At 36.0% G+C, this 26,226-nt stretch overlaps 1 long non-coding RNA gene across 1 annotated transcript in view; it reads left to right on the top strand.

Moving 5' to 3' along the window:
* Positions 1 to 7,013: 7,013 nt before the first annotated feature.
* Positions 7,014 to 26,226, top strand: part of LOC144246142 (uncharacterized) — a 48,990-nt gene continuing 29,777 nt past the window's right edge. The window contains exons 1-2 of the long non-coding RNA XR_013339827.2: positions 7,014 to 15,860; positions 19,770 to 19,887. This is a non-coding gene — a long non-coding RNA (uncharacterized LOC144246142). The remainder of the gene's footprint in view (positions 15,861 to 19,769; positions 19,888 to 26,226) is intronic.

Genomic DNA, 26,226 nt, shown 5'->3' with positions numbered 1-26,226 from the left:
AATTTTCTACTGATGTCAATGAAAAAACAAATATGGAAAATAATATAGACTTGTGTGAATCAGATCTTCGACTTTAGCATGAAAATGTTGTGTATATTCTCATGTTCTCACCAGTTATTTGCCCCACATAAAACAATGATTAAATGGGATTTTTTTTCTTTTGTATTGTTTTAAGTATCTGAATTTTTATTTCTGTCACTGATAAACAAAATTGCAAAGTGTCAGTGAAATGAAAGTAGGATTAGAATCACAGCCTTCTACTGTGGTGGGTATTGTGGGTTGCTTCAGGCTAACCTATTTTGAAATGTTATTGTTGAAAGAACCACAACAACTTTTAAAATCCCTTTCTCACTAATAATCTGAAAGATCAGTGATTTTCAAAGTGACACACTCCAGATTTTATAATACAATTTTCAGGATTTCAAACAATACCAGTAGAGAAAAAACAAAACCAAACACAAATGGGGTACACATGCACTGCTACGATAAACAAAAATCAAGCCAAAACTCAAAAATATTTTCTCCCTCCCACCTGCCTCCCCCAAATCTTTCTAAGAAAAATGAGGATTTTTTTTTTTTTTTTACCTTACTATGGGCACACCAACACTTCCCATTCAAACCACCCTCTACTTTCAGCCATAAATTACATCTATGGCTTAGACAACTCTTCAGCAGCACATTTAGGATAAAACACATGGGTGTTTTAATTTAAAAAAATATTAGTATTTTCTTATGCTTTCTTTTATTGTCAAGTGTTCCTTGAAGAGTCATTTTTTGGAAATACATACTTGCATTATAGGTAACAAAAAGGACAGGTGGGTTGGTGAATGTTTTTCACCTTAACAGGTCATTCCTTCTCCTCCTAAACAAGGCAGCTCCATCACACACCTGGTGAACGTAACCTTTCTGAGATAGATGAACAATCTGCTCACTTCCAGTACTTATGACACGACTCCAAATTCACAGGGTTGTTCTTTGGAAGTTTAGTACTTTATGTAAGTTTGTAGAGGGACTACAGTGAAATCGATCATTTTTAATTACAAGAAAAGTGACTTTAAATATGAATTTTGCCTCTCTTATGCAATGTTAGACAATTCAAAATGTGTCTAGTAGGTAAATCCAGGAATTTCTTGTTAGCACAGTTGAAATAATGAGAATTTAATCATTCTTAGTCCAGACAAAGTATGATAATGCAGTTAGGAATTTGGATGCATGTTTCTTTGTGTTTAACCCTTTTGCTGGTGCTGTGATCCCTCTTCTTCCTCTCCCTGGGACAAAAAATCAGGGGATTACTGCTGGTGCTCTCAGTGAGGGTATCATGGTGAGTTTGCAGCATATGGAGTCCTTTTCAAGGAGGAATACTGAGTTCTTTATGTCATCAGCTTCTTCTTCTTCCCTCCAGGACCCATTCAGGGCCATCTTAATGTTTTTTAATGTACTTTTACAGCTTCTTCTTTCGTCATTGATTAGCAGCTCCATGCAACTTTTAAATTTGCTACACATACTGCCTTGTACTTTTGCTAGATACTAGTTCTTCATTATCTTTATTGCCCCTAAAACCAGATTTTTCCAGCTCAGGGCTGGCTACATTTCTTTAGGGAACCATGGGCAAGTTGTTTATGGATGAGAAGTGTCTATGCCTCTGCCCCATCTCCATCCTGCCTTATGGCCCATTGCTAGATACAGACATTATGTGCTGCTAGGCTGTGGTTACAGCAGCCAGGTACCTTATTTACTGCTAGCATTCTTTGTTGTGGTTTTGAAAATGGTATTTTTATTTAATTTTGCCACAGAGTAATGTCTGAGATGTTATGAAATTTATATACTGTAGGAAATAAGTAATGTGTCTCGGTGTTTTGATCATTTGATTTCAAAACAGACATGATCAAAGTAACCTCTAGATTGGAGGTGATTTTACATTTTAGTAAAGAATATGGGCATGTAAATTTAGATTTACAGTTAAACATCCTAATGAAAGTAGCATGATCTTCAGAGTCTGAATACAGGTTATTCCTGTGTTACCCTATCTCAGTGTCTTAGATTACTCTGGGATTATTTTGTGTCATGACCAATAACTCTGTTCTCAGCTGTGGGTCCTGACTTGCCCATTAATGATAGCATTCCTGTCCAGAGGTTATGCAAGCCTCAAAGTAATTGCTTTTGCAATTTGAAGGATTGAGGCTCATTTCCAAAGAGAAAAATCAAGTAATTTTGAAGTGGGCAGTGGATTCAGGGTTGAATGAGAGCAACTAATGAAAGTAATTAAGGACAATATTTTTTGTTTGCTGGTTTTAGGAGAATTTTGATATTAGAAAAACAGTGGGAAACTATGTAGAGATATTGGGAAGCAAAACTCCATTGTAGTTACCAATACAATGGAGCCAATACACTTTTTCAACCTCCTGTCATTTAAAATAGTGACACATATTTTACAAAATAATTTGCATTTTCCTGCTGAGTTACCTGTGTATCCATGGATCATTTAGCCTGCTTGCTGCAGATGGAAAAGCACTGTTTTTAACTTCAATAAGTTATCTTAAACATGGTGGTAACCTTACCTGTGCATCAGGAGGAGATGATGACCCAGCCATAGGAATTGTCTGTCTCTCCCTTTCTCTATCAAGAAACTTTTGACAGGAACATAATATTCCCTTCAAAATCAGTTTGTTCCTTTGCCTTTTTTTCAAGTATTCCATTTATTTGATTCTCCTTCTTCCAAACAGTCTTCAGCCCCACAGATTGATTAGATCCTAATTCTTTTGGCATGCTGTCAACTTGTCCTAGTCAGAATAACTATTAGGCCTTTGCTTTTGCTAGTCCTCTGCAATTTTATTTCCTTTTCTGTGCCCGCGTCTTTTCTTTGTGATTTTCACCTATTTTGCCTGAAGCTGTCTTCTGACAATATGCTACCACCTCTCTCTGTGAATTTGTTCTTTGCCTACCCAAGTAATTTATTTATGTGTTAGCTTCCTCTTCACCATTATCCAGGCTGTTTGACTTTCTGTGAATTGCTTTTCAGAGTGCCTCCAATCCCTAGTATGTTATTAACAATTTGAAACAGAAGGGCTTTTGAAGCTTCTAATGCCACAACTTAATCATGCTGATGGTGTGTTTTTTAATGACTGAAATGCCTCATGTGCTCACACTGACAGAGCACCTTGCACGTTCCTCCAGCAGCCACGGAAAAGAACACAGACTTCAGTAAGATTTAGGTTTTTTCCTTTGGCAGTTAAATGACATATTTAGATTACATGACAAATTGAATAAAAATCAACCCTTAGAATAATGTGTTCTAGTCCTGTATTTTCATTTTATGTACTGGGGCAAACGCACACAAAACAAATTAGAGGAAAAAAAAAAAGCCCCATAAGACACTGTTCAATTGAAACAACCCTTCAAAGCCTGGTATTTGGATGTGACAGAAATTTCATCCCATGGCTTGTTCCTAAAATCCAGAAACAAATGGAGAATCATCTACTATCCAGGATAGAGTTTCTGTTCTTTTTCATTAGTTCCTCTGTAGAAAGAAAGGCTGATGAAGGCAGACAGTAAAAATTCAACAGCAGCAAGATCCAAACAACCTTATATTTATTTCCCCTGCACCTCACAGAAAACTGAAATGCCAACATGTTGGATGGAATTGCTCACTCTGACATATGTAAAATGTTGATGGCATGCTAATTATGATTTCCTAGAAAACTGGTGATCCTGAATTTCTTAGGCTTTTTGTTACCAGAAATTCTAGTTACTAGGTGTCATCTGGATTTTGTTTTGCTTGAAAAGAAAAACAAACTGAGGGGAGTCTGGTTTCATCTGTGCTACCTTTCTAGTAGAAACCATCTAAGTACCCACACATGGGAACATAATTTTGAACAATATTGGTAAGTTTTGTATGGGCTTTTTCCAGCTCACCTAAAGTGATTCCTCTGGGCCAGATGCTCTCTTTGTAATCCTGGTAAAGAAAATGAACAAAAAGTAATTTTATCTCCTGTATTTTGTTTTTGCCCCTGTGGAATATGTCTGGAGAGACAGGAAAGGCTTGACCCTGTGGCAGGTGCTGGCCCAAAGCTGTAGATCATGAGACCAAACTCCTTAGAAGGCAACAGCCTGATGCAGACAAGAAATGCTTCCTTCCTGCAGCTCCTTCCTGCAGCTGCGCAAAAAAAAATTTTTTATGAATCCTGTGTGAAAATATTTCTGACACATTGATTTTACCAATCAGGTTTTGAAAGATTATGTCCATTATTGTTGCATAAAGGGATGAGAGCAATGTTTATCTCTCTCTATCTCTGTGTCTATCTGAAGAGCAGCAGTAGCAGCCAAGTGTCCAGACATTCACCGTGGAGTCTCCAGGGATCTTGGTCATTTGTCTTGAATATAGACTTCACTAAAATCAGCTGTATCTTTGTCACCTCCACACTGGGCCCTAAACTACTTTCTGCAGAGCTTATTGCATGGGGAACGTTAAATTAGAACTCTATAAACTTAATTTACTTCCAGTGCTTCATTTGCTTCCAAGTGTAATTCTTGATATTGATTTTAACTTATACTTAACTTTTATGGTGATAGTCACACGTACTTAAGAGGCTCCTACTTCTTCTCTGCTGTGAAACCTGACCTTACTATTAGATTTTAACCACTGGAAACAGGAAGATTCCTTTGCCTAGAAGACATGTAAAGTATTAATATAGTAAATAAAAGCTCCCAAGACATTCTGCATAGCCTGTCTTCTGAGGTCTGTATAGTGCAACTGAAAAACATCTGTAGAATGACACCCATTACTGGACTGATCTAACATTTATTTATTTATTCCTTTATCAAACTTAGATGTTATTATTGAGAAGTGCATTTTAATATGTATTCTTATTAATACACATGTATTTTGCAGCACACAGAAGACAGCAGGCAAAGATGCACCACTGTTTCCTATTCATGTTCAATCATTCCTCCTCCTGATTTCAGGGTCAAGAGAACAGTTGCAATGACCCTTTAATAATTTTCATCTTTGGGCTTTAAATTTTAAAGTATATTTTGGAAGTTTCTTCATGTTGGAAATGATAATGATCCTTTAATAACTTTAATCTATGGGCTATAACTCTTCAAGCATATTTTGGAAGTTTCTTCATGTTGGAAATGCTAATGCTTTGGTTTTCCTCCTATTTTTATTCCAAAATTTAGTGTTGACATGCTTCAGATATGTTTTCATTTTGATAAAAACTTTTAAAGTTACTTTATATGGATCTCACTCCATCCAATGATTATTTGTGTAATTGTCTTTCTTCAAAGTAAAATTTAATTTTCTATTTTTAGAATGCAGACCACTGTGTGACCTTTAGGTGCCATCTGCTGTTGAGCTGTAGCTCCAGAAGAGGAGTACAGTGTATAATGGGTGATTTTCTGGATCACAAAAAAGGAATTGGTGACCCTTGAGACAGGTAGAATTCATTAATGTGGTGTCCTCATGCACATATTTAAGTCAGTAAGAGAGGTCATTCTTTTTTCAGTCCCAGGTACATGCTATTCCTAAAGAAATTCTCTTTTTTCATTTGGAACATTGCTAGGGTTTTCTGAGACACATGACTCTTAGGAGAACAGTGAGACCTGCAAATTTCCCAGTAGCTGAATTTTTAAATGATATATGTACTTCAGATGAAGTTATTACCAAGTGGTAAATGTTTTACAGTTTTCCTATATTTTCATTATGAATGGTGTTAGACCTATTGTTGTCTAATACAGATTGGTTTAAAATGTCAAAAGGAATCTAAACATATAAAAAGACTGACATACAGTTGTGATTTATGATTTAAAGACAAATAAATAAATAATGAGTGAGATTTTAATGACAACATAAGTGAAAACTGTTTCTACTAGAGAAAGCAGATATTGAGTAAATGTGGGTAAATACAGAAATTATGATAATTTCTGTATGGTAATGCATGGTAAATATTATAATCTCCCAGTCTGGAGAATAATAATCAAAATATTAAAGTTAATATATTTTTCTGTAGAATGTTGTGCAATTGCTGTAGCCATAAATTATCAACAGAGAGAGTCCATGCTTTCTTCAGAGACAGCCCTTGAATCAGACAATCTTCAGGCTGCCAGGAAAAATGCAGAAAACTTCCCTCCTACACTGCCTAATATTATTAATGAAAATTAGATATTCCTCAGGCATTTTTTAAATTATTAAAAGACAGCTTTGCCTGTTTGCTTAAAAAAAAAATAAATTCTGCTGGTGTTTGCTTCTGTAGTAACAGTTGGTTTCTGGGAGGCAGGAAGATTTTCAGCTTCACAAAGCATTCTTCTTTTCCAGAAACTCATGGGGGCTGCAAAGGAGTGTCCCCATCCACTGCAGTGACCTTTCTCAATTTGTGCTAAAACTGATAAGATTTTTGGCATGTGGCTGAATGAAACATAGAAAGTAGACATGAAAAGCATATTCAATACTTAATAATGTTAAGACAGGCAATACTTCATTAGAAAAAAAATATGCAGCTCTTACAAGAAGAATCAAGCCACTATAGAAAAAGCAGCAGAGAGAAAATGTAATTAAAACTCTATAACAGCTTCTTTTCTGACATTGTTTTCAGTTTTCTGCAACTTTGACATTTTCTGTCTTTATTCTCTTCTCAGAATTACTTTTTTATTATTATGGTAAGCATTAAATACTGATAAGGAATTGAAATTTGCTAGTAATGGGAATGAATAGAGTAATGGTAAAAAAAAAAAAAAAGAAGTAATAAGAAAGCAAAAAAGTGCATAAAGTCCTGGAACATTGTTTTGCATAATGCTGAGGTGCTTTTCTTCTTGTTTCTAAAACTTTTCTGTTTAAAATGTTCTAGTGACCATTGGTTCACCCCTTTCCAAAAGACTGGACAGTCTTTCTATTGTTGCTAATCAGCCCAGTTCAGTGATGTAAATCCAGTTTATTACTGTTACAAGGGCTATCTTAAGAAGATATATCATGCATAGATTAGAAAGCCAAACTGCTAAATCTGTGCTGCAGTGGCAACATCTGTGTTGCCACCTACCCAGCAGACACAATTTTTTAAAATTGGGTTTTCTTTATAAAATGAAGTTCTGTGAGTCTTATCCAGGCAATAAAGTAAAGCAAGGAAATTTCACAAAAGCAGGAGTCCTGAAGCACACTGAGCAATTTTTTAAAAAATTTGTTTTAATTTGCCTCTCATTAACTAATTAAGAAATAGTGGGAGTACTGCAAACCCTTACATGGGCGATAAATATTTCATAAATCAAGATGACCCTTTGGGTTATTAACAGGCAAAATTTATTCAAATCTTGCCTGAAAAATTATGATTATGCTGTTTCAGAGACTGCACTTGCCAAAATATCAGCTGAAGTGAGAAGCTGCCCTTGGTGTAACTGGAGCTGCTGGATGCCTGAGAGACTCCCAAATTAAAGTGAGCTGTAAATGTTAATTTTGGTTGATGGGTGGATTTCCTCTGCTACAAGTGAGTCATGAATGGAGAGCCTCAAGCTAAGTGGAGCTTATTAGAAATCCACAAATACGAGAAAAATGTAGAAAAATTAACAGGTTTTGCTGAAAGAGGCAAGAATTCTCTGCATGTAATTGAAAATATATTTAAATTATGGTTTCTAATGAAAGAGCTTTTAAACAGGTCTGGTTAAACTCTTCCTACCAGGAGTGAGAGTATACCAAAAACTGTTCTGGGCTGAGGAGATTGTCATTTTGGGTTCTGCCTTGTTTCTACTTGCCATTACTCCTTTTACTTTTTGTGTTGTTGTTGTTGTATTCCTTAAACTGACAGTACTGTTCAAATGCCAAATGACTGAAAGGAAACATATAAATATTTCTTTTCACAAATTCCCTATTGAGGGGCAAAGTCATGCTTCAAAGCTTGAATTTCTGATTTGCTGTTTGCATTGTGGTGTGAGAGGATGGATGAAGGGCTAGCACCACTGATTTTCTTATATAACTCATCTTACCTACCTGACTTTTAATTTACATTTCTAAAAATCAGATACTGTATTATTCCTGTACCACCCAAAACTATCTTGCGTCTTGGTTAGTGCTTGCCAATAATTTATTTACCATTGGACATAAATGGTAATTTCAGAAGCACCTTCAATAAAGCAAAAGACAACATTACTTCATATTTATGGATAGCTATTATTACTTTATTTTTACTCTTAGAGCAAACAAAGTAGAAGTATGGCATAAAAATGTCTTTGTTATCATCAGTTGCATACATTAGAACTCCTTAGGTGACTTACATGACACAGACAGCTACAAATGGAAATCCTGGAAACCCCCACAGTTCCCACAGACTAATCCAAAAGATAAGCAGTAGAGGGAATGCAGAACTGCCAGGGAATGCAACACAAAGGACACAATAAGATTTCATTGTGGAAAAAAAATAACATAAGGTGCATGCAATAAGCAGAGGATTAGAAAGGGACATCGTGGACTAGACCTTAGCTATAGCAACACTTCAACAAAGGAGATATTCCACTAATATCTACTGAGAAGAGATGGTTTTAATCACCTTTTGACACCAGACCTAATTTTTAAGATCAATGCAATCTTAAGGTTTAATGCAGTCAGGTACAAGGTATGACATTATTGAAAATCAGGGAAAATGTGATTATGCTTGCTAAAATGAATCACTTTAGTTAAAGGAATTTTGGGTATTTTAAAAAGTGGTTTAAGACATTGTTTAAAGAAATGTTAAGTATTTAAAATTCTTGTTAAAGAGAATAAATTTGAGGAATGAAAATAATATTACTGATCTCCTGAAAATATCACTTCACTCATTCATAGCACTTGGTTTTAAACCAGAATCCAAACTCTATGTTCCTTAACATGATAACTTGGCTAAAAAGGTGGCTGCTAATAAAATATTAATTTGTAAGAAAATTCTTCTCCTCCTTTCCAAAATTGCATTTAAGTGGTTTTGCATGATTCATTTACTAATACTATTTGTTAGGGAAGGTGCTGAAAGCAAAGGTTGTATAAACAATTTGCTCTTGATATATTTGGATGTTCAAGTACCTCTCTAAGAGCCATTTAAATCTGCCAGCTCTGTGTGTTCCTCCATTTTCTCATTTTTCAGAAGTATGAGTGGATAATGAAACTACATAATGAAAAAAAAAAAAAATCCACGGTGTTAACAGCTAAAAATGCTTATTGAAAATACAAATAGGAAACATGTTGTCCATTTGATTTATTGTTGCAAATATATGCAATAGAAAGCATAAATGTTTCTAATACATAAATTACCTTCTTCCTTCTTCTGAGGCTTTTTTCTGTGGCACTACCCGTGATGGATCACCAAGCATTGAAGCCACCAGTTCTGTTGAAGTCCATTAGAAATTCCACTTCATATAATGCATTTCACTATTATAGCAAAAGTCTTTACTCCCAAGAGTGAGCACTGTAATACATTTTTGTTACGTGATTGTCCACAGCCTGGAGAACACCTGTTAGCTAAATCTGATTTACTACAATGTTGCTGTGACTGGTAAAACACAACGCTGTATAGTAAAGTACTTAGGAAGCAAAATTTATTTTAATTTGTGTACGTGGGTGTGAGATTTTGCAATAGTACGCTTTGATGATATTCTTTTCTCCTGTTGCAAATCTCACTCTATATGTAGCAAAGACACAAAGACTAATTTTTGGTTTGTATGCATTTTACAACACGTATTTTTCCATGGAAAGGAAATGTTAAAATAATGTCAGTTATTCTGTGAGATCCCACAGAACCCACTAACACTCTTGTGGTCATATTTTATCCAGCAATTGAATTGTTATTACATCTAGCACCTTTTATGAAACCTGCATTTTGAAAGTTTTACTGGTAAATGTTTCTCAAGATTACGATGTACAACTGGAATAATTGCATTTGCTACTTCATAACACATCCGCAGTGTAATTACTGGTGTAATTTCACAACACAGTCTAAAGGGGTTTTATATCATTCAAGATCCTTTTTGTTAAGTTCCTCTAAATTGTCATGCTTGAATGAAAAATTTAACGTCATTCATCCTGAGCTGTCACATATTTAAGACATATAAGCAGATGTCATTTGAGTGCAAAGATGTCAGAATAATTATTAGGAAGACTGGAATACCACATTTTTTTTTTTTTATAGGAAAATGTTTCTGCTGGGGAATCCTTCAAACAGCATGTTAGACAGAGGTCTTTCAGGACAGAATACAGGATTCCTGTTCATGTTTATACACAGGTAAAAAAGAGATACTCCATCTCACAGCTTGTGTTTATGGAAAAAAATGTTAACAAGCACCAAGCACCCCCTGATTTTGCAGCTAAAAAAAAATCACACCAAAAAAGGACACTTGTATGTCAGCATTTTGGAAAGCTCCTAAATGAAGAGAATTAAATTTATATATTTGAAAACTCAAATTACCATTTTTTATAAGTTTGTTGATCTTTATGACCCTGTTTGTGCTAAATATGGGACTATTTGCAAGGGATGGCATAATTTTATACTCTATGGGCTTAAATTAAATGCCAGAGAGCTTCAAAAGCCATTTTAATTGCTAAAATGAAAAGATGACACACATCAAAGCATCTTTATTTTTTTTTCACGTCAATGCCTACATAGCTTTTTTAGTATCCATTTGGAGCTGTTACTTAAGCTTCATCCTTATTATGGCATCCCTGTATTGTCTTATTTTTTAAAGGCTGCATCATCAGAGTTTCAGTAGGAAAGAGAAATTGAGAATGAAATTGGCTTTGAATCACTGCAATATCTGGGTTTACATGATGCCTTTTCCATTGCTGTTTTTCTCCTTTTGCTTCTCAGGCTGTGTATTCCTTGGACTGGAGACCCAGTGGTGTTTTCTCCTAAAGCCCTGGGTCTACCACAGGATGTGCCCCAAAAATAACGATGACACTCACCTCATGCACAGTGTCAGTGGATCCCAGCCATGCTACCACAAGTACCTTGTTTAGCAAGAGTATGTAAATGGGAATTTGTACAAAATTATTCAGATTAATAACCTCTACCTGAGCCTTTTAAAGCTCTCTTGTTAGCAGACAAAATAAAAACTATTGTCTCTGAATTCCCAGTGCACTACAGTTACAAGAGATCCTTCTGGATCAGATGGAACAATGCCCAAATTCTTAATAAATTTCAAAAATGCTGAAGATTCTTTGGAAAGCTTTTCAACATCCTTCCAAATTTAGGTTTATAATCTCTTTGTGTATGTGTGCATATGCATAAATAAAACCAAATTTTCAAAAGAGCTATATATTACTGCCAGTAATGTAATTATGAAGATTCAAATGTTATGGAAAAAGGGAAAGAGCAGACTTATTTTTATCCAGAGTTCCCACTAGTTATAAGAGGTGTGATAAGCTCTTCCTCAAAAAATTCTTTATTTTGTCAAAGTTTATTATTCCTTTAGTTTATTTGGCCCTTTTTGGCTTTTACTATGACCAAATCAGTGCTGGCAATAAGGATTTTTTAGCTGTTGCTGTACAGTATTTGCACAACATCGAGATATTTTGCTTTTTGATCTGCCTCGACAGCGAGTTCTTAGGGGTGCACAAGAAGCTGGGAGGGGACACAGCGAACACAGCTGACCCCAGAGATAAATTAAAAACTGCCAAAACCCAAAATTATCAAATTAGTATGTAATAAGAATGAGGAAAGAAACACTAAAGCCTTTGTATGACTGAGAAGGAAGTCAAAGATAATTTATGTACTGGCTGAAGCTGAAATGTTTCCAGTAGAAAATAATCCCTGTGAGTTGCTAAAGTAGTTAATAGAAACTGGTTAAATTAAAAACAGTAGGTCAACAGCATTCAGCACAATTCTAAATAATATTAAAACATCCAGACAACTATAACATAAAATTATACATGCTGTAACAGGATTTTTTTACAAAAATAACTAATTTCTTTATTTACAGGAAGGAGAAAGCATAGTCCAGTCAGAAGAAGACTTTTAAACTTAACCTCAAAAGTATGTAAAACTTTACAGCTCTTTATAGTAAAGTGAGAAAAATTCTCCAGCAGTTTATAAAAGTACACCTTTCTTTAATGGTGGCTGGTTTGCTAAGTAAGGGGCTATAGATGTCACTTATTCTGATCTTATTCTGACCTACTCTGACCTTAGCAAAGTTTCTAATTTGGTAACTATATGGTAAATTATTAGTTAACCTGGAGGAAAAGGTTGTTATGGCAATAGCTTTATTATAGGTAAAAAATTAGATACAGCATTAGCTTTTGTTGAAAGGGAAATTAGAGAAAATGGAGAGAATTAATATCATTAATTATATTCTTCCAGGAACAGCCTTAGGACTTATCTATAAAAAACCCAAAACTATCAATAATTATCCACACAGTCATTGCCATTCTCAAGTTACATGTATAATAAATACATTGTGAGACATATAATTAATCTACTCAAGGATAAGAAAGGATTTACTTTGTTGTTTATTTAGTTGGTGACCTTTACTATTTTTTCTTCTAAAGTTCAGAAAATTTGAGAGAAGAAACAAGAAAACTACAAGTAGCTGAAATGTGGAACAATCAATCCTTCCTTAGAGCCTCTCAGCTCACTAGCATGACAGTAGTTTGGTTCATGTTAAAAATATTTCTTTGCACATTTGGAAATGTATAATGAGGCAATTTCATGTGTCATGTGTCACTATCAATGATTTAATGTTCTATGTGGACTTGAAACTGAAATGTTTAAAACCTGAATGAGGTTAAGACACTTGAGATGGTATGAAGCTTTAATGTTTGGATGTTTGCACACAGCTGAGAACAGAGATAAAGAAAGAGTTGGATAATCCACATAAATGAATGCACAATATAACAGTACATCACCCTTTTCAGTTCAAGATCATTAAGAACATGGGGAAAATTTGTTTTCCATCTAAAACCAGTGGAGTGGATGAGTAGTTTGATTCTTTCCCATTTGCATTCACCATGTTTTCAGGGTCAGCTTGGCTTTTTCATTCTTCAAGCAGATGCTGCAAAGTAAATATTATGCAAGTTTTCATTGCACATGTTGCAAATTCCATTCTGATGGGAGAAGGGTGAGTTATGTGTTACAAAACAACAAGTATCAAAATTGTTTTAATTACATCTATTTCTATAATTGCCAGTGTTGCAGACACTTCCACAATCTCCACATACAAAATGGATGAAAACTGTATATGGTAAGTATATTAAGTATATTAAAACTGTATTCTGGTAAGTATATTAACTGATGAAAAAGAGAAGATATAACAATATCAAGGGAGGAGGCAGAGACATCTTCAGGTGTCAGGCTGGCTAAACACATGGTGAGCTGACTAATTGAAGGCTGATAGATTTTAGCATGTTATTGCTAATGAAGCATAAAGCGGCACTGTGGAATGCATCTTCTTTATCTCTCCCACCCTCAAAATATGAAAAGGGAAAAAAAAAAAAAAGTAACCATGACTGGAAAAAGAATCTGTAGAGGAGATTGAAATGATTAATGATATGAAGAAGGATATTAAATAGAATGAGTACAATAATAGTTGGGAATACAGGGCTGTCCCTGAGAAGGCAGGTGGAAGTTGAAGGAAACTGGCCCTAACAGCATTAAAACATATTGCCAGCAGCACTTGCATGTAACATCTGCATGAGATTTAATTCTGGGTGCAAATTTTTCACAAAAATCATGCTTTCCATTTCACCTCTAATTACAATTGCTAGACATTCACTTTCCAAAGTAATAACAAGTGAAGAGGATCCTTCTGCCAGGTGTCCTTTTGTAGTGACAAGGATTCAGATAATTAACTTAGCATTGCATTTTACTTTTTTATACACAAAGTTTCTCAATCCATTCTGCCAGTTCTTCAATACCAAGAACTTGCAGTCTTTATAAATGTATCTAATGTCCAGTGAGTCAAGAGGAAAATGCATAGGATGTTTAGCAGAGAAGTACTCACTGTCTGAGCTTTCCTGGCCAGGTGAATTGAGGAAAATAAAAACTTATGTACATTTTGTGTGGAGGAGGCAGACTGCCCCTTCCTGCAGATGTTCAGCTGGCTTCCTTTAGGATGAGGAGAGCTTTTGATGAAGAAAACACAGCACTTTTTCAATTGACTATTCTTCAAAGTTCAGCTGTGGCTTCATACGACAGCACTGTGCAGGATATAGTGCTGATTCACAAGAAAATGGTTTCTTGTGCATTCCCACAAGAAAAGCACTCAGAAATAAACTGATTCCTAAGTGCCCTTTGGGTGTACCTTGGGGTGGCAGTGACGTTGTGAGCACTCCCTGTCGCCCTGATTCTTAAGATTTTCTAAAGCCTTCTGAGTTTACATTCTGTTGGAGAACATTCCCACACAATTTCTGTCAACAACATATTGTTTACATTCTTTTATGGGGGTGGAGAAATTTGATGTACTAGTGGTTGGTCCAATGTCTTTGGAGAGGTGGCACCTTCACTCTCCAATCCACTGTCACCTTTGGGAAAGTATAAAAGTTGGAGTCAGAGAATAAACTTCCTTCTTTACCTTGCAAATAGCAGGTGGCTCGCGTCGTGCTTTCACGTGTCTTATAGCGACAACGCCCCACACAAACCATGGCCTTTCTCCTTCTTCACTGACTTGCTCCTGGGAAAAGCTGTTAGGAAACGCCTTTGTGAGGGTGTATAAAGAAGTCTATTTCTTGTTCTCACTTCAGCTGTTTGAGCACCAATACCTTGAAAGCTAAGCTAAAACACACAGAGAAAGATGCTACTTGCTTTTGCTCTCTGATGCCGAAGTTAAGTGATTTACTGACATTGAGGAAAAGGAATCACAATCTTTTAAAAGGAAAGGATAGATAACCTGTCCAGCCCCACACTGCTGGCTGGCAGGCCTGACCCCACTGTGCTGTCTGATAACACTTATTGTTATCTTACATACCTTGAAACAGACTTACATATCTTAAAATCCCCCCAAAAGTATGAGCCTATGTGGTATGTGAGCACTGTTTGAAGCAATTCTTGAGCACAGGCTGTGTTTGCATGAACGATAAAAGATTTTCATCATCAGGATGGTGACACTTTATTGTCAATTATGAATATTTCTGCTTAGATGCATTCCTGCTGAATTTTGTTTTAAACAGAAATGAGCTATAATCAATAACTTGTCAAATTATTTATTACTAATGGACTAGGAAAATCCTAGCCAAAGGATTTTGACATTACTCTCTGAATAAATTATCTGTAATACATATTTCTATTATTTGACCGGCTCTCTAGATTATTAAATAATGTTCAGTGAATAATTTATTCAACATTTTTCCTGTCAATCTCTGAATAATTTACTCATGAATACATTATTTTTATTATTTAGCCAAGTATATTTTCAGCATCTGTGGCAATGTCTTTGTTGTGTGAAAGCATGTCGATCTCTGGAAAGGGAGAAAACTTTTAACTAGCATAACTTAACTTCTTTGTAATAAGCATTTTTATATACCCTAGTGCATATTAAATGAATCCATTTTTATCTCTCTCTCTTAGTTTAATGAGCAGTTTTCTGCAAGTCTTTAACTCAATGATCCCTACTATTTTTATTGAAAACCTTACACTGCTGCTATCTTGCCCCTGTTTGTTTTATTCAAGTCCCCAGCACCATTCAGAAAACTTTGGTTACTTTAATTTGTGTGCTGAATACATATAATGAGGTAAATATTTACATTGCTTGCCTTTTTCTGTTAACCCAGGTATTTTGAACATAATATTTACATAAATACACAGTGAATAAATGCAGGTCTGTGACATACAAACACAAGTGAAAAGGAATGAGCTGTTAAAAATTCAGTCCTGACAGAGGAAGAGAAGAGAGACGATTGCAAGACTGAAGAGGCAGGCCAACTAAAGGTGTGTTTGTGGAATATCTTTATCTATTTACCAGATAGAAAAATGTTCCAATCATCCACACTGGAGCAATGATGAAATGAAACAGTTTGAAGATGAACAATCCTCCTCCTCCAGCATCCATTCTGCAGTTCCCATGCTGGGGATGGGAACACGAGGTGAATTTGGGGACTTCAGTGCAGTGACACCTATTCCTCTGCCCTCCTGAGTCACAGTGGGAAAGTAAGACCTTCTTTGATTACTCTGCAGCTCGAGCAGCATTTTATTATTTCATTACATAGCCATTTGAGGCATTTGGGACGGAAAGTAATTTTGAATATGTGACTTGTGGCTCTCAAGAATGTGTAGCATGGATAGCTATACCTAGTAAAGGCAAACTGGAGGGTAGGGGTAGTACCTAAAACCAAAATCTAGATGTTGCTTCAGTTCCAGATTAACAATTGCTTTTAATAGAATATGGTCCTGAGACCAGAGCCAGCACAGACTGTGATATCCTGGACATGAATGAGATGAGTAATAAATCTTAATTTCTAGCAGTAAATTCTAGTGAATTTGAAACTATGTCTACTGGTCAATACACAATGCATACAGAGGCATAGCAAGAATTTAAGCCTCTCCTAATTACACTTCCTTTCCTCATTTAGGAAGGCAGATCTCAGTTTTTACTTACACATTACCAAGGACCAGGAGTTTGACTAATTGCCAAAGGTACTTCTTGGAATTACCTAACCTAGTTGGTAGTTTCACTTCTGACAGCATAATTCCTTGACTTTCAGGCATGCTAAGAAGCAGCCTGGTTTTGATGTATGAGTACCTAAACTCAGAAATTTAATGGCATCTGTGGGCTGTCAGGGTGGTCACATTTGCAGCTCTGAACAGTACTGCATACTACCCTGCCACTAAAAGAGGAATATTGCCTTTGTGTCTCTTGTAAACAAAAGCTAAGGACTTAAACAAAATGTACGATTCATACCTGGACTTTAGGACCTAAATTAGGTGACTGGTGGGAAACCTGGAGATGCTGCTGTGCATTTGAAACCTGGGGGTAGGTCTGTATTTTCTTTTAACATGGAAGGGAGGTGCTGTCACCATTGCTTGGCTTAGATTGAGGGATATGTTAAAGTAAAAGCCTGGGGATCTAGGCCTGTATTACCAAGTTTGAATTGAGAATCCAGAGCTTCCCTCTGGCTGCCCTGGCAGGTCTGGGACCCTGGCAGGGGTCAGGAACCCCCTGGACAGAGCCCCCAGAGACACTGTCTGTGATCTCTGTCCATGGAAAAGTTTTCAATCTTACAGGATGAATTACCAGCTCTGAGTGTTTGATATCAGTAATAATTAAGTGTGGCACGGGTGCAAAAGTAAAATTTTAGGATTCTAGATTAGGGTCCAAAGGGGCAAGAAGGAAGAAATTGGGTGTGCCTTGTCCTTTTTCCCCTTCTTCATGCCCTCCATGTCTCACTGTGGTGTTGGCATTTTTCTGTTGGTTCAGGCTGGGGACACACTGTCCAACGTAGGTGACAGATATTGGCACGTTATTGTAAATGCAGCCCAGGGAGTTTCTGGTATTTAATGTTTGTCACATCCCACTGAGGGCAGAGCCCCACACGCTGCCCTGCAGGACAGAGCTGGGCAGGGCAGCAGAACATGTGAGAGATCAACAGAATAAACAACCTGGAAACCAGCACAGACCAATTATGGCTTCTGCTTTGGCAGCGGGGCTGACAGAGACTTTCTGCAATTTTGGAATCATCAGTACCTCAGATTCCCACATTTGAACCTTTCTACCTGCTGTTAGAGAGGCTGACATAACCATGGTGTACAGGCTGCTCTCTCCAAGGAAAGAAACACACAGGAAGTGTGTTTTAGAGAAATGGGGGAGGCTCTCACCATTATTTCCATTTTAATCCTTTGGCAGGCTAATGGCAACTGTGTAAAAATTCAGGAATCAAGACTTGCTGCAGAACAGGCTAGGACTTCAACAGGATTTTGGGAGAGGATAGCCATAGGCTCCATGAACAGGCAGAGCACCCTTATCTGTGCTATGGGGGCAACAAAAAATATGGGAAAAAAGGCCAAGGATGGATGACAGAGTGCAGCAAACAATCTCCTTATGGCCTGTGCTGGAACTAGCCACAGAAAAGCAGAGCAGAAACCAAGGACAAGCCCTGTTGTGATTTGTCTGCAAAGATGGTTCGTGGAATCATTATTAGCCTGTGGGGTGTACTGAAAAGAGCTAATTTCCATTTTTGTTCCCAGAATATGTATGTGATTCTGTAGAATGTGTCTTTCTTTCACCCACTCTCTATTCTATTGTTTGGGGTGTTTTTCACTCTTTCTTTAACTACACCCTAACTTTTGTCTGTAATACTGTAATACTTCTTATTTCTGCCTTGATTTGTTTTAATTCTTATGCCCAAAGGTCATAAGATTGATTATTTGATTATTCATGGAACCACTGGATAGGGAAGCTGCAATTTAACAATGAAGAACTGCTGTAAAGTCCAGTGAAATCAGTACCTCCCGTTTCTGTAAGACTACCTACAATATCAGCTATGGGAAAGGAGTAAAGGAGTTTTACCTAGTGGGAAAAAAGGAACTGTTCCAGAATTAAGTGTTATTTTTTTGTATTTTATTTTATTTCATTTTCCCTAGTAGTCAGTTTCTCAGAGTAGCCTCTCCGAATAATGGTAAAAACATATTAAATCAACATTCTATTTCCTACCACGTTGTTTGGCTTTAGCTACTGTGACTTTGTTCATCTTTCTTATAAGGAAAACTATAAAAGCTAATCTTAATACTAGATTTTACAATGTTTACTGAGTTCCTTTTTAAAAATTTTCTGAGCTTGTAAAAGTATAATTATCGTATCCTAATAATTATAACAGACGACATTTCTCTTCCTCTTCACAGTGTTTGATCTAAACTGAAAATTTCTGATCTTCTTGTCAAAGACAGAGCTGTTTTCTTGGGAATATTTTGAACTTTGATGAAAGTTTTATGACACTTCCAACAAAACATGCTGCTCGTTAAAGTTTTATAGTGAGAGAGCTCTATCTGCATTGTTTTGAAATTGTAAATATCACATAATTGTCATCGATGAGTAGCTGATGAAATACCTGTTCCCAGAAGCTTGTATCTGCAGATGGGAGTTTGGTCACGGACAGATAGATGCTTTTGCAGTCCCAGGGTTCCAAGATAAGGCTCTTTTCATTCTGTCATTGTGATGCTCCCAAAAGTCAAACCATGAAGAAACTGATGATTTATTTATAACATTTTGCAAGGCGTTTGCGGAGGAAACAAATTTTGTAGCCTTTAAAAATCTTATTCACTTTCTCTTTGTCCCAAGAGATAACAGGAGATTAGTGTCCCATTAGCTTCCTTCATCCAGTTTTTATGAGCCAAAACTTGCACATCTGTCTTTGGATAGTAATGGATAGCTATGGTTCCTCAGTGATAGGAACATTAGCTGCAGAACTGTTTTATTGTAGGACATATAGCTCAAAAAACTGCAGTTGACACAAACGCTAATTCCCCTTAATACTTAAACTTTGGAGAGTCTCTCAAATAAACAGACAAGATGACTTAAAATGTGTATATATATTCCTTAATATTGAAAAAACTTATTTGACACATTAGTTTCAAATCTCTTGGCATGCATTATAGTTTTTCTGATGATTGTGGAGAAAAAATACCCCATTCAATGAAAGTTTGATCCTTTTCAGAAGCACTAGAGTAATTTGACTCCCAGACAACACAAGGTTTTGTCTCATCATTATGAAAACTACATGAAAATATAAAGATGTTACTCAGACAAATTGTTTTTTTTTTTTTTTGAGACAGCCTAATTAAAATTAGAACATTATTATTTAATGTCATCTAATTAGAACAGATAACATTTTTCTTCCCTCCTAGCTGCGTGAGGAATGCCTGTTTCCCTACTAGCTCCACGGAATGTGAACACACTCAGAAGAAGGAGATCATCACTCCCGAGGGCTACGTACTCCATGCAAAGCCCAAAGCAGCCAGCCAGGTGAGTTAAATGGAAGCCAGAATATTTTACTTCACATGGGATGTACACTTCAGCTTCTGACAATTGTTATTTTTCCTGAATCACCTCCTGCAGGTGTGCTTTTTGTCTTTATTGACAACACAGGGGAGCTGGGGAAATCGTGTCTGAGCTGAGCTAAGTTGAGTGTCTAGAGCTAAGTGGTGTGAATGCCTCTTGCACTCATAAAAGTGGAACATAGATGCTCATTTAAACTGCAGTGCTGGCAGCGCTGCAAAACGATAATCACAATGTTATTGCAATCCATACAGTGTGAAAGCTGTGTGCACAAAAACATCGGAGTGATGATAAACTTGAGAAAGATAGGTTTAAGGAAATGAGAGAGCTCATAGGAAAGCCCTAAGGAAAAGTAAACTCCTTTCTTCTACTTAAGGAAACAGTAATAGTGTCTCCGGAGGTGTTGTGCTGCCAAACAAAATGAGAATAAGAAAAACTTACATAGCTAAATAGCAAATTTCAAGCAATTGAACTGAGAAGAGATCTTTCAAAAATCTAACTCACTGTAGCCAACAGATAGGAAAATAAAATAAACAACAGTAAGAGCTGTGAGAAATACAAGAAAAACATATTTTCAAAGTAACAAATGAATAGAAATAAAGCCTATCTATAAATACAGATATTAAAACAGGTAGATACATTAGAATTGATGGATAACATGGTATTTTCCTTGTAAAGGTAAACAGTTATCAGACATTGCCAGAAAAAAGGCAAAAACCAAAGAGAAGGCTGATGGTAGGCCTAGAGTTACTCTGACTGAACTCCGTTATGAAATATCTGAAGACCTAGAACTTTAAATGATAATGAAAATTTTGAGAAATCCTCAGAAGCAAGCCTACCAGAAGATATTTCCTACAAATACATATACATATATATACATATATATATATACACACATATACATATATATATATATATATACAAACACATATACACATCTATATTTATATGCATACCCTTCTGCAGTAGTAATTGACTTCAGATGTAAACAACAGAAAAAAAACCAAGGTGTGTGAGTGTTCAAGAAGAACACAGAGCACAAGACGTGAAGGGCTGGCCAGTGAAGGTACCAAGGTGAACCTTGATGTCCAGGGATGACAACTGTAATTTAATAACACAAAGGAAAAGAGGGTGTGAATGTAAAGTAATATACATAAGGTAGGAAAACTAGAGAGCAACTTCTGGGTTTGCACACTGACTCAGCTCAGTTAGCTTGCTGTTGTTGTAGAAACTTAAGAAAAAAATCCTTTGCTGAAAGCAGTTTCAGGAAGGAAACCCAAACAGTATTAGAATGCACAAAGGCAGAATGGAAGCAAATATTGAGGAAAATGGTATAATGTATGTTTGTAAATGAGTAGTGAAGGTTTATTTGAGTTATAGTGCTCGTCTCTCTAAATATTGAAAATTATTTGACTCACTGAAGCATTCTCTTTTATGACAGGATTTTGAAAAAACTGATAATACTATTTTAGAGAAGAAATAAACAGTTTCAGCAGCTGGCAGAAAGCTGGCTTTTAATTCTCTTGCTTATTTAAGTATTTAAATACTGAATTAGAATTGAAATATCTATACTACAAATATTTTGCAATAAATACTGTAAAACTCATTTTAGAAACACAAATGTGATTCCAAAATAACAAACACCTCTAGGAGTTGATAGCTTTCCTTGTAATAGCTGTAACTTAAATAAGGAAATTTTCCCCTGCTCTTTTCCTTTAATTTGGTGCACCAGAAGCCTCCACTTACTAACAAAAATGCTGAAACCTCTAAGCATTGAAAAAATCTTGCAATTACAATACCATAGCCCCTGATTGGACCATTTTGTATTTGGTAAAATTGGGCCTGGAGAAATGTGAGAGGCAGATTTTTGTTTTAACCTGGGGTTATAAGACATAAAACTATTCATGAACATCTGAATCTGCTTGAATCATGTTTAAGTTCTGGTTAGGGGATCTGGACATTGCTATTGGTAATTATGAGAGATGCCTAGTGAAGCACAAGGTTAAAAAAAGATGAGTAAATTAAAATCTAAGGATGCAGTGCACCATCATTCAAGGACAGTAATACCTAACTATTAATATATTTTCAAGTGAGCTTTCTCTTGAGTGTAGCACTGTTATGATAGAGGCACTACCACTGTTCTTGATGGACCTGACCCTTTCCAGGGCTTGGAAAAGGTTCCATCAGACACGGGGAAGGCTTCTGGCAGCAATTCACAGAAGCCACCCCTATAGCACCCTTCCAGCTAGAAAAGCCTAACCATGCAAACCCAATACAGCATTGTGTATTTTACATCATGTTTTATAATACAAGTGAAAATTGTTGACATTACTATTGTCAAATAAGAAAAAAAAAATAAATCCTGAGTTGTCTTGATAAATTTAAATGTTTTACTTTTGTGTCCTTTTTTTTATTTCATTATCTTTTTCTCTAAGACACACTAGGAGCAGCCTTCTATTCTCTCCATGCCAAGTCCCATTAATGAGAGTTAGGGCTGGTTTGCTAATTCAGGTACAGCCTTGCTGCAAGCAGTGTTGTGCTTCAGGCTTAGGAAGGCTTTTCCTCTCAGTCTGAAGGACTTGTAGAAAAAATAAATGAGGTCCTACTTAACTCTTCCACCTCACTGCTGTAATTAAAAAAATATGATGTTTCAAAAAGCCAAGTTGAAGTTTTATGAACTATGTTTGCTTGCCACATGAAGGTGAAGGTAAACACTACCTGCTTTCTTTCCGAGGCCTGACACAGCCTTTGCATTCACTCTTGGTGCCCTTTTCCAAATTCCTAATGATCATAGGTAAATGGCTCTCTTATGTGTTATTGTTCTGTATCTGCTGCTTTTGATGTGAGTGACTAAAGCACAAGGATACAAAAATACTGCTATAAAGACTCTAAATACCACACAAGGGGTGTGTCACGAATGAGAAATAATGTCATCTTCATGAAAATGCAAAATTAAAAGAGGATGAAGTGCCATGTTACTACCTCTTAGCCTAGAACATGAAGTTTTTAGAGATCTGCTCTGTAGCCCACGAGAGTGAGCTGCCAACACATGCAGGAATTAGTTGTGGATGAAGTCATACATTGACTCAGTGAAACTTGGGCATTAATGCTGCAATGCTTCCAAAGCATTCTCTGTAGGAAATCCACATAGAGATGTGGGAGTATGAAATGAAATTTGCCACTCAAAAGCTGCTCTAGTCTACATTGAGGCATCAAAATATTGATTTTATTTTCAGAAATGCTGAGCATCAGCTTGACTAAATAGAAACAACATTGTGAAACGCCACTGAAATTAAAACAGCTGGTTAAATTTGCAAGTTTAAATACAGGCAAGCAAGTACAGATATACAATTAACTCAGTTTTCTGAGGCATAAAAAGAGAAAAAAAGTAAGGATAGATGTTCAGCCTATGTTTAAAAACTTGGCATCCCCCAGTGTATTTTCCTACCTATGTCTAATGCATAATGTCTTGTGAGATACCCATTTGTAGCCATGTGATCCTCCTGTTATCCTGCCTACTTTTACACACGAAGTGTGTACATTGTACACACTTGCATGGTATATGTAAGACTTTTAACATTCTACTTCAACATAGAAATGAAGTCTATTATCATTTCAACATAATGAAATTGAAACTAGCACATGGACATTGGAATTTTTAACTCAATTCAAAGTTAAGAACTTGTGGTTATTTACTTAGGACTAAGTTCTACAGAAATCAGCTTGCGGGGTTGCTATTAAAATTTCCTTAAAGTGAACTTCTGAGGGAAACTTGAGTTAGAATTTGATTTGAAACAATTAAGTCTCTTAATTCTTGTGAGGGTTACAATGGCTGAATAATTTCATTCCTCTTCTGCTCCCTTCCTTTTTGCCCCCAGAAAAGTGATTTGTATAAAAGACAAGTGGGCACACAGTAGAATCACTCACTTCTATGCTGAGAGTCAAGAACTGCTGGATTCCTACCAAACTGCAAATGCAGAGACCATGCTGAGGGGTGTATCATGAAGAATTCAAGTAAAGTAGATATGTTTTTGTTTTTACCTCTGGAAATTAATTTATTTTTAATATCAGAACCTCTTGTCGCTGCCATGTACTTAATGTGTCGAAAAGACGAGTATTGGTGAGTTTAAAACTAGCTGACTTGTGACAGATCCATGGATGTTAGAATTGCAGTTGTAACTAATAACATTTTTTAAAAAATTTACTTGAATGTGCATGTATATATAATATAGAATTTTGATTTTGGACATAGGTCAGACCACTTAGTGTAGTATAGACATCTGATGGTAATGAAATAACCCAAACTGTCTATGCTAGAACATGCACAGTTCCCACTTGAAACACATGCCTAATTTCCCTTTCAGCTGCAGACAAAAAATGAGAGTTGGGCATTATACATGCCCCAAACCTATCTCATTATAAAGTCAGAGTAGGATCAGAAGATGGGACCAGCCTTTGGGAGAAATGAATTGTCCAGTAACATAGGTTTTGTCTCTGTGTACCTTCTGTTTGTAAAATTTACTTCTGGGGATAGCTGCTACTGTTGGTAGATATCTAGGGTGTTTTTTTGTTTGTTTGTTTGTTTGTTTGTTTGTTTTTTCAAAAGATAGCATAATTTCATACAAAACCAGCACCTTGTGCTGGGAAAATCATGAGCCAGTGAATATTTGAAATTAATACCACCACAATGTTATCTGGTTATGCACAGGGGTGCTTTTTGTTGAAAATTCCAAACCTTTTTGTTGTTGGGAAGGAGACTACTGAGCTAGAAGTTCATTCAGAGGAGCCCAGGAGAGTAGTTTTAAATGTCATGATCTTACAGCAAAGAGGTTTTGATCAGAGCATGATATCCAAGACTGAAAATTTAGACATGTGTTTCTTCACTTTTGATGTTCTGAGTTTTCCTATGGAACTGGATACCTAAGCCCTTCAGGAGTCATGGTCAAATTAGTTTTTGAACAGTTATCTCTGTGAATGTTACCTAAAAAATAATCAGAAGGTTAAAAGGATATAACTTATTTTCTTCATTATAATGTTACTTCAAGCAAAAGCATACATATTCCACAATATAGAATGCTTTGCAATTTCCAAGGATCTCTTATTCTGCTTGTCATCATCTTAACCTTAAATTTCAAGAGACCATCAGTCTCTTAATCATGTTAGTCTTTCTTCCTGATTTTAAAATTTGGATAGTCTAATGGCAGAACAAGAGTACACTGGAAACTGTATAGGCAATCTTTTAACTAACTGAGACACTTGTGATCTTAAAATCTGAGCACTAAACATTCCATCATTTTTTCACTGACCATTAAAAAGGATTTTTGAGAGGCTTCAAGCAAAATGCTGTTCTAGAAATTAGTTCATATTCAGAAAAAAAAGAGTAGTCAATGTGCTGTATAATAATGTGTTCCAGACATTCCTAAATTTAGCCTTTGGTTCTTTGAGTGCTTTCTGGTATATTGTGGATGTACAAATACATCTATCTATCTATCTATCTATCTATCTATCTATCTATCTATCTATCTATCTATATGTCTTATGCTTCAGCGATGAGGATGATTAGCACAATACAATAATGGCTGCTCTTGCACAAGTAGTAAATGTCTTTCCTCTCACAGAATAATCTTGTAATTTAGTGTTTGGCCATGTCACAGTAGCTTAAAAGCAGTATAGATGCACTCAGGATGACAGTACCATCTGTATTCTTGGAAGAGTATCACTATGATGCATTTATTATTATTTCTGTAATCAGAGTAATCTATGTACTTCAGCAAATTTGCATCCTGACAAATTTGAACTTAATTATCAGTTTGCCTCCATGACTTATAATATGGATCATATTTGCTGCATAATAAAGCTTTAGTGAGTGAAGATAATAAATCAGAAAATGTATGGGTTTTGCAATTTTGTGTTTTGTCTTATGCATTCTCCTGATTACTGTTGGTCAATTTTTTACTATTTCTGTATATACTGTATGTTCAGTGCCACTCAACTATCAATGCACTCAATGGAAAGACATTTACACTTAGCTGTAAAAGGAAACTAAAATGTGTTTCATAGAGTTGTGGGGGGCAGAGAGCAAGGTTAAAGTTTGTTGCTCTGCCAATTGTAGTGATTTTGAACAGCAGAAAGACACAGCTTTGGGAAAAAAAATGTGCAGGAAGGCATGAGACTTCATAGAAAGAAATTGTTTCTGCCATTTCCCTGAAAAAGAACATGGATTAAAGATGCTCTGCTGCAGGATCAGGTAGAAGACAGAGAACAGTACAAAATATTGTGGAAGGTGGAAAAACTTCTTGTGGTGTC

The sequence above is a fragment of the Lonchura striata genome, chromosome 4 (genome assembly GCF_050655825.1).
Source record: "Lonchura striata isolate lonStrDom1 chromosome 4, ASM5065582v1, whole genome shotgun sequence".
NCBI classification, from domain to species: domain Eukaryota; kingdom Metazoa; phylum Chordata; class Aves; order Passeriformes; family Estrildidae; genus Lonchura; species Lonchura striata.
The sequence above is the reverse complement of the archived record's forward strand: the minus strand, read 5'-3'. Positions and strand labels throughout refer to the sequence as shown.